This window comes from Engystomops pustulosus, chromosome 8 (assembly GCF_040894005.1).
Source record: "Engystomops pustulosus chromosome 8, aEngPut4.maternal, whole genome shotgun sequence".
Taxonomy (NCBI): Eukaryota; Metazoa; Chordata; class Amphibia; order Anura; family Leptodactylidae; genus Engystomops; species Engystomops pustulosus.
In genome coordinates this window covers 91,496,054-91,514,007 of record NC_092418.1, presented here as the reverse complement: position 1 = coordinate 91,514,007, position 17,954 = coordinate 91,496,054, and the positions used below count along the sequence as shown (strand labels likewise).

The 17,954-nt window shown below is 42.5% G+C and overlaps 1 protein-coding gene across 1 annotated transcript in view; it reads right to left on the bottom strand.

The window, feature by feature from the left end:
- TLK1 (tousled like kinase 1) overlaps positions 1–17,711 on the bottom strand; it is a 203,639-nt gene extending 185,928 nt beyond the window's left edge. Inside the window, exon 1 of the mRNA XM_072121751.1 lies at positions 17,623–17,711. The gene's annotated coding sequence lies outside the window, so the exon portion shown is untranslated. The remainder of the gene's footprint in view (positions 1–17,622) is intronic.
- Between the last annotated feature and the right edge of the window lie 243 nt (positions 17,712–17,954).

The following is a 17,954-nucleotide window of genomic DNA, read 5'->3' as shown; positions in this document are numbered from 1 at the left end:
TACTCGTGTAGAAGCCGAGTTTTCAGCACAAAAAATGTGCTGAAAATCCTACCCTCGGCTTATACACGAGTCAATACACTTTTATACTCACCCTCCGGCAGCCCTGATGTGCAGCGCACCTCCTCTTCTGGCTTCCGCGCCTGTCTTTTTTCTTCTGTAACGGCCTGCAGAGCGCGACCATGTTTTCTCCCGTCATTGTATGCGCCTGCCGGCCGGGAGAGTACATGCGGGTTATACTACAGGGGGCAGGCTGGGCTGGCTGTATACTACTGGGGGCAGGCTGGGCTGGCTGTATACTACTGGGGGCAGGCTGGGCTGGCTGTATACTACTGGGGGCAGGCTGGGCTGGCTGTATACTACAGGGGGCAGGCTGGTCTGGCTGTATACTACAGGGGGTAGGCTGGTCTGGCTGTATACTACAGGGGGTAGGCTGGTCTGGCTGTATACTAAAGGGGGCAGGCTGGGCTGGCTGTATAGTATAGCGGGCTGGCTATATACTACTGGGGGCTGGTTAGCTATATACTGTGTGGAGGCTGTGACCAATGCATTTCCCACCCTCGGCTTATACTCGGGTCGGCTTATACTTGAGTATATATATACGGTACATGTTCTGATGAGGAGCAGTGTCTAAAGCATAAAGCATGGGGGCTCATTTACGAAGGGTTCGTTGGATGCACTTTCGTCGGGTTTTCCGAATTTTTCCGAATTCCACAGGGATTTTGGCGCACAAGATCGGATTTTGGCACAATCGGGGGGCGTGGCTGCCGGACAACCCGACGGATTCGGAAAAAACATGGAATTTAAAAAACCAAATGTGTCGCAAGATCAAGCACTTACATGCACTGGGAAGAGGCAGGTGAACTCCGGCGGACCTAGGCGCAGCAGCAACACCTGCTGGATATCAAGCGCAGGACCTTAGTGAATCCCGGCAGAATCCAAATCCTCGTCGGACAACGCGCCTCTGGATCGCGACTGGTCCGGGTAAGTAAATCTGCCCCATTGTGTCAAACATCCATGAGGGGACATTTATCAGGAATTGAATGACATAGAAGACTTAAAATATTCTCCTTCATGCCAAGTGTGCATTGATGGATAGTAAGAGGTGTGTTTGCCAGCGCAGGGCGTTTCTGCACTTGCGGACTCTATATAGCCTGTCAGCGTTTAGGCGTCAGCTCAGGCGCACAAAGCACCGGCATATGATAGATGTCCCCATGGTCTGCACTTTTTCTACTATAGAAGCAGCAACTATTTCTGTGGAAAAGGTTCCTACCACAATATGAATGTATACATCAATTAAAATGGTCAAACTGGGACCAAAATTGTATAAATTATTGTAAAGAAACAAATGACAATGGAGTAACTATTGCAAGCGGATATCCAGGTTGGAAATCAGATAAAGAATTTCCCCCATAAATGAGCAAATGACTCCCTTGGGGATTTGTTTTGTTTTCCTTTGATTCAGCAACAAATTTACAATTAATAAGCGGCTGAACTTAGCTGAACTTTCTGTCTATTTTTCCAGTTTTGTTTCTATTGCTGCTTAATTTCTTCCATGATTAATATTATCTGACTTAATCATCTGAGCATTAAACAAATTTCCAGCTGAAATGTATTTATTCAGGGATCCAATTAGCAATTGTAGAAGAGGAACTAAGTAGCGTATCCATCCCTGCACTGGTCCATCCCTGCACTGGTCCATCCCTGCACTGGTCCTTCCCTGCACTAGGACATCCATCCACTGGTCCATCCCTGTACTGGTCCATCCCTGCACTGGTCCATCCCTGCACTAGGACATCCATCCACTGGTCCATCCCTGCACTAGGCCATCCCTGCACTGGTCCATCCCTGCACTGGTCCATCCCTGCACTGGTCCTTCCCTGCACTAGGACATCCATCCACTGGTCCATCCCTGCACTGGTCCATCCCTGCACTAGGACATCCATCCACTGGTCCATCCCTGCACTAGGCCATCCCTGCACTAGGCCATCCCTGCACTGGTCCATCCCTGCACTGGTCCATCCTCGCACTGGTCCATTTTTGCACTGGTCCATCCCTGTACTGGTCCATCCCTGCACTGGTCCATCCCTGCACTGGTCCATCCCTGCACTGGTCCATCCCTGTACTGGTCCATCCCTGCGCTAGACCATCCCTGCACTGGTCCATCCCTGCACTAGGACATCCATCCACTGGTCCATCCGTGCACTAGGCATTCCCTGCACTAGGCCATCCCTGCACTGGTCCATCCCTGCACTGGTCTATCCCTGCACTGGTCCATCCCCGCACTGGTCCATCCCTGCACTGGTCCATCCCTGCACTGGTCTATCCCTGCACTGATCCATCCCTGTACTGGTCCATCCCTGCGCTAGACCATCCCTGCACTGGTCCATCCCTGCACTGGTCCATCCCTGCACTGGTCCATCCCTGCACTGGTCTACCCTGCACTGGTCCATCCCTGTACTGGTCCATCCCTGCGCTAGACCATCCCTGCACTGGTCCATCCCTGCACTAGGACATCCATCCACTGGTCCATCCGTGCACTAGGCCTTCCTTGCACTAGGCCATCCGTGCACTGGTCCATCCCTGCACTGGTCCATCCCTGCACTGGTCCATCCCTGTACTGGTCCATCCCTGCGCTAGACCATCCCTGCACTGGTCCATCCCTGCACTAGGACATCCATCCACTGGTCCATCCATGCACTAGGCCTTCCCTGCACTAGGCCATCCCTGCACTGGTCCATCCCTGCACTGGTCCATCCCTGCACTAGGCCATCCCTGCACTGGTCCATCCCTGCACTGGTCCATCCCTGCACTGGTCCATCCCTGCACTGGTCCATCCCTGAACTAGGCCATCCCTGTACTAGTCCATCCCTGCACTAGTCCATCCTTGCACTAGGCCATCCCGGCAGTGGTCCATCCCTGCACTAGTCAATCCCTGCACTGGTCCATCTCTGCACTGGTCCATCCGTGCACTAGGCCATCCCTGCACTAGGCCATCCCTGCGCTGGTCCATCCCTGCACTGGTCCATCCCTGCACTAGTCTATCCCTGCACTGGTCCATCCCTGCACTGGTTCATCCCTGCACTAGGACATCCCTGCACTGGTCCATCCCTGCACTGGTCCATCCCTGCACTGGGACATCCCTGCACTGGTCCATCCCTGCACTAGTCCATGCCTGTACTGGTCCATCTCTGCACTAGTCCATGCCTGTACTGGTCCATCTCTGCACTAGTCCATGCCTGCACTGGTCTATCTCTGCACTGGTCTATCTCTGCACTGGTCCATCCCTGCACTGGTCCATCACTGCACTGGTCCATCCCTGCACTATTCCATCCCTGCACTGGTCCATCCCTGCACTGGTCCATCTCTGCACTAGGCCATCTCTGCACTAGGCCAGGCAGGTGAGTATTCCATACTCAGAAAGGGGCATCAGGGGCATTATGGGGTACAATGGCCAAAATATATGAAAACTGGTGCCAACTGCCTCAGTGCAGTTTGCGTCACTAATGTGCAGTTTTCGCCAGACAGCGGGAGCTCAGGGAGTTAAATGCATGGCTCAGATCCTGGTGTAGAGCAGAGGGATTTGGGTTCCTAGAGCATTGGGCTGACTTTTCACTGGGGTACAAGCTGTTTTCTGCAGATAACTTGCACCTAAGTGGAAGGGGGGCTGCTGTGCTGGGGGAGAAGATCCTAGCAGGGGTGGCGGAGTATTTAAACTAGGCTCGGGGGAGGAGGAAAAGGAAGACACTGAAGGGGTAGACAGGTCAGAGAGGGGGCAGGTTATGTTGGTGGGTGGTGATGTGGGCTGTGTATGGGGGCCTAAGGCAGTGGATAAGGAGATCCACAAGTTGCAGAACAGTGGTGAGGATATATGTGCCAGTAAAATTACTTTAAATCAGATAAATAACTGTGGAAAATTAAATTGTATGTTCACAAATGCCAGAAGTATCTCAGGCAAAATGGGCGAGCTTGAGGCTCTGATATTAGAGGAACAGTTAGATGTTGTTGGTGTAGTAGAGACATGGCTTGATGCATCGCATGATTGGGGTGTTAATATTCAAGGTTTTACACTCTTTCGGAAAGACAGGGCAAATAGGAGGGGAGATGGTGTATGTCTGTATGTCAGAAGAGACTTAAAAGCGATTGTGAATGAGTCAGTGGTCTCAGAGTGCGAGGAGGCTGAAACTTTGTGGGTTGAAATTCAAAGCCAAGAGAGCTTTGAGAAAATTATTTTTGGTGTAATTTATAGACCCCCTAACATCTCTGAGGAAATAGAGGGTCACCTATATAAACAGATGGAGCGGGCTGCACAGGAGGGGACCGTAGTGATAATGGGAGACTTTAACTTTCCAAATATAAATTGGGGTCAGGGCTCGTCTTCATCTGTGAAGGGGAGACATTTTATGAACATTCTTCAGGATAATTTTATGGTGCAGCTTGTAGAAGATCCCACAAGAGGTGACGCATTGTTGGACCTTGTGATTTCTAACAATGAGGAGATTGTCCAAAATGTCAGTATCAGGGAACCCCTTGGGAACAGCGATCATAATATAATTATTTTCCTCTTAAACTTTAAAAAGCAGAAACAGGTGGGAAAATCGAAAACTTTGAATTTTAAGAGGGCTAATTTCCAAAAATTCAGGGCTGCAATACAGGATATAGACTGGGATCAGATTCTGTCAAATGAAGATACTAATGTTAAATGGGAGAAATTCAAATCTATCCTGGGTTTTTATACTTCTAAATTTATTCCAATAGGTAACAAGTATAGACGGGCTAGATTACACCCCGCGTGGCTTACAGCTACAGTTAAAAGGGCAATTAATGAGAAAAAGAGGGCATTTAAAAAAATATAAATCTGACGGGTCACCTGAGGCTTTCAATACTTACAAAAAACTTACCAAAATCCGTAAAAAAGAAATCAAATCAGCCAAAATACAAAATGAAAGACAGGTAGCTAAAGATAGCAAAACAAATCCCAAGAAATTTTTTAGGTATATCAATGCAAAAAAAAATGGGTCACAACAGGTTGGACCCCTTTATTCTGAAAATGGGGCATCGGTGACTGGAGACCAGGAGAAGGCGGAGATACTTAATAGGTTTTTTAGCTCCGTTTATACAATAGAAGAGAGAACTTCTGACTTGGGCGGTGCCAGTGCGGGTCATGGATCCTGTGATATACTAGGCTGGCTAAATGTAGACATTATCCAATCTAAGCTCAATAAAATCAATGTGTACAAAGCTCCTGGACCAGATGGGTTACACCCCAGAGTTCTTAAAGAACTCAGTTCTGTTATTGCTGTACCGCTGGCTAAAATCTTCAGGGATTCTGTAATGTCTGGTGTGGTGCCAAGTGACTGGCGCAAGGCAAATGTGGTGCCAATATATAAAAAGGGCTCTAGAACTTCGCCTGGCAATTACAGGCCTGTAAGCTTAACTTCCATTGTGGGGAAAGTATTGGAAGGGTTAGTAAAAGACTACATACTGGAGTATGTGACATCAAATAGTATAATAAGTGACAGCCAGCATGGGTTTACTAAGAATAGAAGTTGTCAAACTAACCTTATCTGCTTTTATGAAGAGGTGAGCAGATGCCTGGATGGAGGAGCAGCTGTGGATATTGTGTTCTTGGACTTTGCAAAGGCATTTGACACTGTCCCTCATAGACGCCTGATGGGTAAAATTAGGGCTATTGGTTTGGCAGAAATCATTTGCAATTGGATTGAAAACTGGCTGAAGGATCGTATCCAGAGAGTTGTGGTCAATGGTTCCTACTCGGAATGGTCACCAGTTATGAGTGGTGTACCCCAGGGTTCTGTGCTTGGCCCACTACTATTTAATATATTTATTAATGATATAGAGGTAGGAATTAATAGCACTGTGTCTATTTTTGCAGATGACACCAAACTGTGTAGTGTAATACAGTCTATGGAGGATGTTCATAGGCTGCAGGGTGACTTGGACAAACTGAATGTTTGGTCATCCACTTGGCAAATGAGGTTTAATGTGGATAAATGTAAGGTTATGCACCTGGGGGCCAATAATCCAAAGGCAAAATATGTCCTTGGGGGAGTAAATCTGGGAGAGTCCCTTGTTGAGAAGGACCTGGGGGTACTAGTAGATCATAAATTAAATAACAGCATGCAATGTCAATCAGCTGCCTCTAAAGCCAGTAGGATCTTGTCATGTATCAAAAGTGGTATGGACTCTCGTGATAGGGATGTAATATTACCACTATACAAGGCACTGGTTCGGCCACACCTGGAATATGCTGTCCAGTTCTGGGCACCGGTCCATAAAAAGGATGCCCTGGAGCTGGAGAGGGTTCAACGTAGAGCCACAAAAATGATAAGGGGTATGGAGGGTCTCAGTTATGAGGAAAGATTAAAACAACTAGATTTATTTAGTCTGGAAAAGAGACGACTACGAGGGGACATGATTAATTTATTTAAATATATGAATGGTCCATACAAAAAATATGGTGGTAAGTTGTTTCAGATTAGATCAAATCAAAAGACGAGGGGGCACTGTCTCCGTTTGGAGAAATCAAGGTTTAATCACCGGAGGCGACAGGGCTTTTTTACTATGAGAACGGTCAATCTGTGGAATAGCCTGCCTCAGGCGCTGGTCACAGCAGGGACAGCGGATAGCTTCAAGAAGGGTCTAGATGCCTTTTTACACCTAAATAACATTGATGGTTATGTTATATAGAATTGTTTCCCCTAAATCCCTTCCTCATCCAATCCCTTCCCTTCCTTGGTTGAACTTGATGGACAAGTGTCTTTTTTCAACCGTAGAAACTATGAATCCAATAGTGTTCCACGTTCTTAGTTAATCTGGTCTGTTTTCTGGATGTGCACACAGTTGCGCCTCTTTTTTGGTGCATTGTGCTTCATGCTGTTGCGACTGAATTGTAGCGCAGCTCTACCACATCCCTTTAGGTGCAGTTTTCTAAAGTGTAGGACAAAATGCCATATATAAATTCTGAAGCACAGTGTGGAGTAAATATTTATAAATACTCATGTGGGGCATATATTTATTTGGTGACATATCATGAAGTATATGTTTATTCAGGAGCACAGTGTGGGGCATATATTTATTTAGGAGGACATATGGGGTTTACTTTCATTCTGAACACAACATGACACATACATTTATTCAGGTGAAACAGTGTGAGAATGTTAGACATGTTTTTATACAAGGCACAGTAGTCTGAATTATCCAGGGGTGCGGTGTGTGAATATTTTTATTCAGTAGGCCCTAAATGTGGGTTGGGTTTATGGCTGGCATTAGGTTGGTTGGCTTGCGGAAGATATCTGGGTGGGACATAAAATTTAATGTTACTACCCATAATAAAACTGTAGTTACTGCATGGTCTATAGCAGTGGTGGCAAACCTATGGCATGGGTGTCAAATGTGGTAGTAAAAGCCTTCTCTATAAGCACCCAGGCCATTGCCCCAACATACAGTACACCTGACAGGACTCAAAGAATCTTCCTGCAGTCCCAGGCAACTAGGTCGATACTGCTCTCAGCACTGTTTTAAAGCAACACCATAGCTATTTGGGACTGCAGGAATAGTGAGAAGATGTGGACAGAACTGGATTAATTTTGGAGATCCTCCTGCTGGCCCCATGATTCTTCCTGCACAGAGAGACCCTGGAGAGAACCTACAATGATCTTCTGAATTTACTTCTTTCAAGGAGGTCAATACGATTGAAAGCTTTGGAAGAATGGGGAGAAATAAGTTTGAATTAATGCTTAAATTTGTTATATGCCTATTTGTTTTGGTTGTAGTTTGGGCACTTATATGGTTCTCCACCACTGGTATATACAGGCAGTCCCCTACTTAAGAACACCCGACTTACAGATGACCCCTAGTTACAAACGAACCTGTGGTAATTGGTAATTTACTGTACTTTAGCCCTAGACTACAATAAACAGCTCTAACAGTTATCAATGGGGTCTGTAATGAAGCTTTATTGTTAATCCTGGTTCTTATGACAATCCAACATTTTTGAAATCCAATTGCCACAGAGACCGAAAAAAAATTGTCTGGAGCTACAATGATAAAATATACAGTTCCAACTTACATACAAATTCAACTTAAAAACAAACCTACAGAACCTATTCTGTACATAACATTCTGTACATAACATTCTGTATGCTCCTAGTTACACGAAGACTCAGAGTTGTTTTTGGTTTTGATGCAGCACATATGTTATGCAGAAGTGGCTGGATTTGAGCAACATGCCTGTGTTTGGCCTAAAGCAGTGATGGCAAACCTTTTACAAACCGAGTGCCCAAACTAGAACCAAAATCCACTTATTTACCGTGAAGTGCCAGCATGGAATTTTATACAGTAACTTATTTCTACCTGTTTTTCCACATCTTTCTATTGTATCGGCCCCCTGAGGCAACCAATACAGTTGACAGAAGGAGGGCAAATTCAAACTTCTGTAGCTTCTCTCCAGGGTCTCTATGTACAGGAAGAATGGTGGGTCCAGGAGGATGACCTCCAAAGACAATGCAGTTCTGTCAACACCTTCTCACTTTTCCGGCAGTTCCAAATAGCCAATGAATTGTCGCAACTCTTAAGTTGCCTGGGACTGCAGGAAGATTTGGTGGATTTAGTCATATTTGGTGAACTCTGTCCTTGGACAATGGCCTGAGTGCCCGCAGAAAAGGCCCTGAGCCATAGCCACCCGTGCCATAGGTTCGCCACCACTGGCCTAAAGTGTCCTTTCTGTGCCTTATAATTCCCGATCAGTTAAAATGATGTACATTTATGAAGACAACTGCCTTCTAGAATGAAGCCCTATCAATGTTATTTTTCTACGACCAATGATGTGTTACATGGTTGCCTTTCAAATAAATGCTCAACCTCAGAGCATATGGTCAGAAAATCGCTAATAGAAGAAGTGCTCCCTTTATGATATCCAACATATTTAACTTTTTAAGCATATACTTTTGAAAATCACATTAATTTTAGATGACTGACTATTCTTAGGACCAGTCACCTTTCTAAACATATATGTGTTTAAAGGGGTTATCCGGGTTTAAAAAAATGTTTATGTCCGGGCTGGGGAGGGCTATTTAAACATAATAAACATGTACTTACCTCCTCCGGTGCTGCCGATGTCCCGCGCCGCGGCCCGTCTTCTCCGTGCGCCGGTTTCATTACACCGGCGCACAGGGAGCTTCCGGCCGGCTGGAAGCTCCCATGCGCACCATCTTCCAGCGCTTACAACGCTGAGAGATAGGTACGGATGGGAGGAGCCGTCCACATCGCGGACCGGAAGCTCCCTGTGCGCGGCTTCCGTGCCCCTGTTTGTTTACAGGGGCACGGATCGAAGTGACCGCGGCGCGGGACATCGGCGGCGCCGGAGGAGGTAAGTCCATGTTTATTATGTTTAACTAGCCCTCCCCAGCCCGGCCATAAAAATTTTTTTAAACCCGGATAACCACTTTAACTATTTCCCTCTCAATAACTATTTTGAATTATTGTTTTTTTTTATAACTTTATGTTAATTATGAATAAATTGTCAACTGGGTGTTACCCATTGAGAGTAAGTCCCTAGCAGAAGCTCATGCTGTCCTATGAACCATGCAACACTCAGCCAGTAATTTACCTATAAAATATAGAAATCACACAACATAGAGCTAAATGAAAAGATATTTCGAAAAATGACAGGTCCTCTGTAAAGGTAGATTTGTAATTGTGGGCTTAGACTGGTTTTCACAGATAAATGTCAGTGGAGAAATACTGACATATATTTTTCGCTTTTTCTCCTTTATAAATATGCATAAGTTTTTTGCATATGGTTTCACATGTAGATTTAGATGCAAATTTCCCCTTTTCGGTAGAAATGTGTGAAATCTGCATAAAAATGCAATGATTATTTCTATAATGTGAGGATGGGATATTGAAAAAATTCCTTCACTTGAAAGAGTGGTATTATTGGCGGAGACATTTTTAGGGATAAATTCTATGGTATTCTGTTTTTTTACTTATTTACAGTGTACATTATTTTTGCACATACTGTATGTTGTGTCACTTATTGTTCCATGAAATATGTGTTTATACTTGTTTTTGTTTATATGCTCACAGATTTTCCTACAGACAGGGCTGTTTTTGGAATTCTCAGTACCCCTGGAAATTTAATTGCTGAACCATGTAAAAAACGTTGTTAATACATAACCTGGAGAATTACCAAGTGCTACATATAAAAGCCACAAGATATCTGACCCCCAACAATAAATTAATTGAACTGTATATTGTAATCCCATAAATTAAACCCCAAATATAAAGATTATTTCCATATGTCCCTGTAGAGGGAACCTGTCAGCAGAAATTGACCATATAAGCCACTATGTTCTTAGGCATCTGAACACCTTGCAGATCATGTTTCTTTCATGACTCAGTGTGGTGGCATAATCCAGAAAATCAGCTTTGAAGTTAGATGTAAATTGGTTGTATAAAGTCAAGGAGGTGGATATTTTAACACTGAAGTCAAGCTTTCTCTTCCTCAGAAAGCCCCCTTCACTGTAACTGATGTTCCCACATCAAGAGACATCACTATAAAGATCTACTGAAGTCTGATGCATGATGTCAATCACAGAGGAGGATGTGTTCAGAGATACCCACCTTGATTTCAGTGATGGGGGCTTTCCTAGGAAGAGAGAGCTTGACTTCAGTTAAAATATCTGCCTCCTTGACTTAATAGAACCAATTTACATCTCACTTCAAAATTGATTTTCTAGATGAGGCAACCACAATGAACCATGAAAGAAGCAAAACCTAGAAGGTGTTACACTGTTTGACAATAAACTGGTAGTGTTTCATCAGGTCAATTGCTGATGACAGGTTCCTTTTAAAATATTCTATTAACCCTTGTGCCCATTTTCTAGGCTTCCCACTTGTTTTTCCACTCCTTTTTCCACTCCTTTTACCCCTCCTCTATAATCCTGCTCCTATACAACTAACTAACTATACGTTATGAAACCCTCTTCTTACTACTATTTAGCTCCGTTTCCAATCCTAAACACCATAACCCCAATTCCTCCAATCCCATACACTATAACCGCAATTCCTCCAATCCTATACACTATAACCACATTTCTCCAATCCTTCACACTATTACCCCCATTCCTCCACTCAATGGAGGACATCTATCATCTTTGAGCGTCGAAAACTGATGTAAGCCCCTCCCCTCTGCCTGCTGTGATGTATCCGGCGGGCGGCTGTGCTGGTGTACAAATCTACGCAGAAGTGCGCTATTACCAGAGAATTGCACTGGAACTGGCTGCAACCCCTCTTGACTCCACTTAAGGCTTACCTACTGTGGTGGTGGCTTAAAGGGCAAATCAATCTGGCGTACAAACCCTAATAAATGCCCCCAATGCGTCACTTTGGCAGCCACTACTATTGTTTATATCATACTGCCAGTCTCTGGCCAGAGCTAGGAAACTAAAAAAAAAAAAAAATTTAACCTCCTGCATTGCTCCTGTTACTCTACAATAGGCAGGGAATATAATTAATTTTTTTTTTCATAAGATATGACATTGCCTTCCAAAAAGAGCTACCATAGTTTCTAGATTGGGCAAATCATAAGAAAATGCTTGAGAAAAATACCGCAGTTGCCCTAAATAAAAAAAAAAAACACACCAGAATTGATTAAAAAATCATGTGAAAATAGGCACATTCTTGTACAGAAAGCCTTAGATCAGTGATGGCGAACCTTTTAGAGCCTGAGTGCCCAAACTTCAACCAAAAGCCACTTATTTATTGCAAAGTGCCAGCGCAGCAATTTAACCCCTTAACGCTCTGCGCCGTAGCTCTACGGCGCAGAGGTATAAGGGATGTATGAAGAGGGCTCACGGGCTGAGTCCTCTTCATACAGAGGTGGGGATTTTTGCATTTTGCACAAAACCCCCACCGCTAATAACCGGGGTCGGTGCTTGCACCGATCGCGGCTATTAACCCCCTAAACGCCGCCGGCAAAGTCGACGGCGGCGTTTAAAAGACGGCGGCGCGCGGGCGCCGGCATCTTTTTTTTGATCGCCACGCCCGTCATTGGGGGGCGGCGATCGGTTGCCATGGTAGCCTCGTGTCTTCTTTTGACACGAGGCTATCTGGCAGCTGCATATTCGTTACAATGAGCCAGTGGCTCATTGTAATGAATGTGCTGCAAAAATGCCATATATTGCAATACAGAAGTATTGCAGTATATGGTAGCAGCGATCTGACCATCTAGGGTTAATGTACCCTAGATGGTCTAAAAGATAGTGAAAAAAAAAGAAAAAAAAAAGTTTAAAAAATAAAAAAAATTAATAAAATATTAAAAGTTCAAATCACCCCCCTTTCCCTAGAACGGATATAAAACATAACAAACAGTAAAAATCACAGACATATTAGGTATCCCCGCGTCCCAAAATGCCCGATCTATCAAAATATAAAAACGGTTACGGCCGGCGGTGACCTCCGAGGCGGGAAATGGCGCCCAAATGTCCGAAATGCGACTTTTACACCTTTTTACATAACATAAAAAATGAAATAAAAAATGATCAAAATGTCGCACAGACCTCAAAATGGTAGCAATGAAAACGTTGCCTCATTTCGCAAAAAATGACCCCTCAAACATCTCCGTGCGCCAAAGTATGAAAAAGTTATTAGCGTCAGAAGATGGCAAAATTTTTTTTTTCTTTTTTGTACACATTCGTATTAATTTTTGAAAATATATTAAAACACAATAAAACCTATATAAATTTGGTATCACCGCGATCGCACCGAACCAAAGAATAAAGTAGGCGTGTTATTTGGAGCGAAGAGTGAAAGTCGTAAAAACTGAGCCCACAAGAACGTGACGCACGTGCGGTTTTTTTTCAATTTTTCCACATTTGGAATTTTTTTTCAGCTTCGCAGTACACGGCATGTTAAAATAAATAACATTACGGGAAAGTAAAATTTGTTACGCACAAAATAAGCCCTCACACAGGTCTGTACACGGAAAAATGAAAAAGTTATGGATTTTTGAAGTTGGAGAGCGAGAAATGAGGCGAAAAACCCTGCGTCCTTAAGGGGTTTAGCAGTAATTTATTGCTCCTTGTTCTTTGACAACTTTTAGCCTCCTAAAGACACCAACGCAATTGAAAGGAGGAGGGCAAATTTGCCTATCATTGTAGGAAGATTCTGCAGGAAGATTCTTTGAGTCCTGTCTGGTGAACTTCATGCTGGGGTGACGGCCTGGGTGCCCACAGACAGGGCTCCGAGTGCCACCTCTGGCACTAGTGCCATAGGTTCGCCATCACTGCCTTAGATTGTCTAATATTACCTTAAATGGGAACTTGTCATCCGGAGCCCTTTTCTGGCTCCCTATGTCCCCATATAGAATAGTGTGTACCTTGCCAAAGAGTTTTTATAGTAAATCTGTCTTTTTCCAAAAAAAAAGTTAGATGAAAGTTTACCATTCTATATACAGAGCTGTGTCCCTAGTCCCATGGGAGTGGTCAGTCCCAACCCCCTGTGGGAAACCGCTCCATCAAACATCGATGAATGTCATACATGTCTACCCCACTCCTCACTGGTCACTCCCTTGGGACTAGAAACACAGCTCTGCATACAGAAAGATAAACCTTTTTTCCAATAAAAAAATACTATAAAAAAAATACTATAAAAAGTCTCTGGCAATGTGCACATTATTCTTTATGGGGATATGGGAGAGCCAGAAAAAGGACTCCTGATGATAGGTTCCCAGGAGCGTAATTATAGGGGGTGCAGAGGTTGCGATCGCACCTGAGCCCAAGAGGTTTAGGGGGCCCTTATGGTGTCACTTTCCCATATGAGAAGACTAGTACTATAAACCATGCATTATAGTCGGGGGCCTGGCACAGACTTTGCACTGGGGCCCATCAGCTTCTAGTTACGCCACTGTAGGTTCCCTTTAAAGTACACCATAAAAATGAGTCAAAGTTTTGGTACAATTTATGCCACTTTACTTTACTTTACGTTACTTCCCCATTTATGTTACTTCCCCATTTAAAGCCTTGCCATACAAGTAGCTACATTGCCTAAAAATACATAGATGATAAGGCATTTTGTGAACTGAATAATACGCCCCTTATTGGTTTTAGGGATTATGCAATTTTTTTGCATAATTTTGTAGACTTCTTTTGCCTCTTTCTTCTAATATGTTGATTTAGACATTAAAATGAAAAAAAAATTGATGTATATATTTCATGGATATCATATTGCAATTTTTTAATAAAAACTAGAACAATACATTAACACCCACTGGCCAGACCCATGAAGTGCAGTATCTCCAAAAATGAAAAAAAGAGAGATATTTTTACCGTACGCTTTGCTGTAAGTCTAAAAGTGCATTATTATGTATTTTTATGTCTAAAATATAGGCCAAGTGTGTTAGTCAGACCTGTTTCCATGGCACTCTTCTGAGCAATCCCCCTATCATTGCCACAGTTCATCCGTCTGTTATGAAATTGAAATCAACACAGTCATTTATTACGTGGGGCGATGTGAAAGTCCAGGTTATTACAGCAATGAAAGTCAGACAAGATGTGTATTAGGAAATAATAAGCTCATCAACTTCTTCAGGGTGTTGGATTATCATCTCTGTCCTTCACATATCAATTACTAGAGAATGGGAAGTACAAGAACATCAATTTTAGCATTTTAGGAAATGATGAAGCTGATTATTAGTAAAATGCGCAGATATATTGAGCCAATGATCTAAGTTGTCATATATGTTAATTATGTGTTTTATATGGCTTTACTATTTTTGTAATATTTTACAAATCAACATTTAGAACCCTGTTTTATTTCAAAACGAGTTCATTTTTTATATATTACTATCGGTACATTCCCTCCCAAAATCTAAAACCTTTACTCCCCTTCAATCTCCTTACTTCTTTCCAGGTTCATACCCATGTCACATTTTATAAGATATACAATATTTGACCCACTCATACATTCAATAGGGGTAATATATTGTGTGCCAGGCTCAATAATCCCCTCACCAAAATTACTAAAAGGTTTCAGCCTATAAGGTAATTTAGTGCACCCAAATAAAATATACATCAGGTGCAGTGTAGCATAAATTTCAGCTATATCCTGCAGCAGTATCCCGGCACAGCCTATAGTAAATTCCGGGGGTGATGTGTCTCCCGCCTGCCATATGTGCTCTGGACCTTGATTTCAGGATGTAGAAAAACAGTCAATTCCATTCCGTTAAAGGAGTTTTAGCGAGTTTTGGGTAAATGGGGGATCTGCTAAAACCTCCCATTATCGTCAGAACAGGTATTACAAGTCCCAAGTCCCAAAATGCTCTTGTTGGCAACCCAACTTCTGGGTTTCATAGATGTCTCATAGAAGTCAAGGATGTGCCACAGCTCTGTCCTATGCACCATTGACTTCTATGGGACTTCCAGATTGGCTTTCAGGACAACTGAAACATAGAGTGCATGCTGGTATGGAACAGGTAAGGGGATTTGTGGTACCCAATCCTTCAAAGAATCACTGAGGATCTTGGATTTCAGACTTTCCCCAAGCAATATTGGAGACTGACTTATGTGGATGGGGTTTACAGATATCTTTGCCCCTGCAAAAACAGACCCAACAACACAGTCCACTGCCTAAAATGAAAGATCTGTCCATGCCTACATTATTGATGGAGCTATGATTTGTATGACCAACTCCTCCTGATGGATCACTCTGACTCATAAAGTGTTCTGTTAGGCCTTTGTTGGGTCTCTTGGATTCTTGATAATATGGAAAGTACTTAGCATGACGCATAGTACAACAATAGAGCAAAGTGCACTGCCGGTAAAGGTTTGGAGAAAAATAATCATCATTAAGCTAAATGACAAACAATAATTGACACTTCCTTTCAAGATAGTCTAGTCAATTTCGTAATTGAACCTCTATGACATCAGATGCAGTACATGTGAAGCGTCACCCCTTCTTCCTCATAGATTGTGAGAGGGGACCCCATTGTTCCATCTGATGATGTTATTACTCTGTAATGTATTTTTGTATGTTTCTCCCATTATCTGTAAACCGCTGCAAAGTATTATAGAAATAAAGATTTATTATTTATGTTCTATACATGTCATATAAGTATATTATCCTTTTCTTCGATTGTTTCTGGGGTCCTATCCTTGAGCCCCCCGCCCAATGAAGCCATTTTAAGGAAATGTGTCAGCTTTTTGGTTGGCTGTGTTGCTACAATATTATAATTTTTTTTATTGTATGGCATGTGTTTTATATATTATAAACTGTTTTATTCAATTATTATATGTGATATGCGCAACATTACAACTATTCACTATTTGCGTTGCGATTTCATACACCGGCAGTAGTATTTTTCAGTAATATTGTTGGGTTTTGTTAGTATTTATACTCTTCTTTTATACCTATAACCAAAATGTTTTACCATTATTCCAGTGAATTATTTTTGGACACTATTTTTTATTTTAGCATATGAATCCAGTGAAAGAAAATTGCTGACATTGCTTCTAATTTGCAAGGTATTGCCAATAAATTGTTGCATTGATTTTTTGATTTTTTTTTTTTTTGTAATTGCGTCCCCAGCTGGTCCCAGAAAAGAAAATGGAAAATTCCAAATATTTTTTTTCCCATTTTTCTTTTAAGACTTCAACCGCTGAAAAGTAAAAGCTTAAAGCGATGGTAACGCTGAGTTATAAAAGATAATTATAATAGGAACTGTAATAAATGGTACTGTAATGTACGACGAAGCGTCGCCCTTGAACTAAAAGGGTTAAAGGCAAGTCTGCAGGAAGGAACAATGCATTCTGCAAGGTTACAGAAGATCCTCAGTGCAGACCCTGCAAGATGAGTTTTCGCAGCACTCCACCTTTAACTCTTTAACTTCTGGAATTGAGTAACCTCAGGCTTCACACCGCTACCAGTACCTCAGATGCAAAAATCACCATAACTATACTGTAATCCAATTTTAGGGGAGAAAATAATAATAATAGATATGTACATTTTAGAAATTGCACATTAAAGTAACTCTATTGTCGACCAGTATTTTCCAAAAAAAAAAAAAGATCCCTTTTCCTTCCACAAAAAAAACCCATTCAGTTCTTAGTGCCATAGCAAATAATACTAAGGAGAGTGGGGAGAAGAAGAAGACGAGGGCAGAACAATATTTTCAACAAAGTAATAGCATTGTGCGGAATGAAAAAAAAGTGTGCAAAGGATTCTGGGTATGGTCATACATATTCATGAGTTTACATTGTGATGCGGTGAAATCAGGGACAAGCTGGGATCCTGTGCGAAGCAGGCGAATATAATGTTACAGCTGACTATCTACAATGCATAAGACCATTCAAGACACAGAACGACAGAATACTATAAATACCAGATACGGTTTCTAAAATCAGGCTACTTGCGCCCCCCAAAAATAATTTGTGACATTTATAAAAATCCATTAAATGATCTTCCAATTTTGTCCAAAATTTAGGAGAAATAAAATCTAGATTTTTTTTTTTTCCAGGTTCCTTTGCTGAGTAATTTCCTGTCATATTCACGTGAGACTTAGTTTAATAATACCAAAGGAATCTATAGAAATATATTCCAACATACCTTCTCTGAAGCCAGAGGATACAAAGCTTTTTTTTTTCTGCAGATCCGTTGGGAGGTGACAGCCGTAGGGAGCTCTATGTTTGTGAACAGGCAGCCAGGGAATGCTTAATCCACTGTCTGATTTCCTTGAAAATCTCAGTCTGTGGGTGACATAAGATGGGCTACATTATACATATCAACACTCTCTTGTTCTATGCTTCTGGGTTTTGCATTCCACAAAGGAAAGAAAAAATTTAAAGTGAAAGTTTCTGTGATATGAATAGCATTAGTAACCTGTCTTTTTTAATTTAAGATATTTTTTAAGAAAAAAAAAAAGTATTAAAAAAGATACA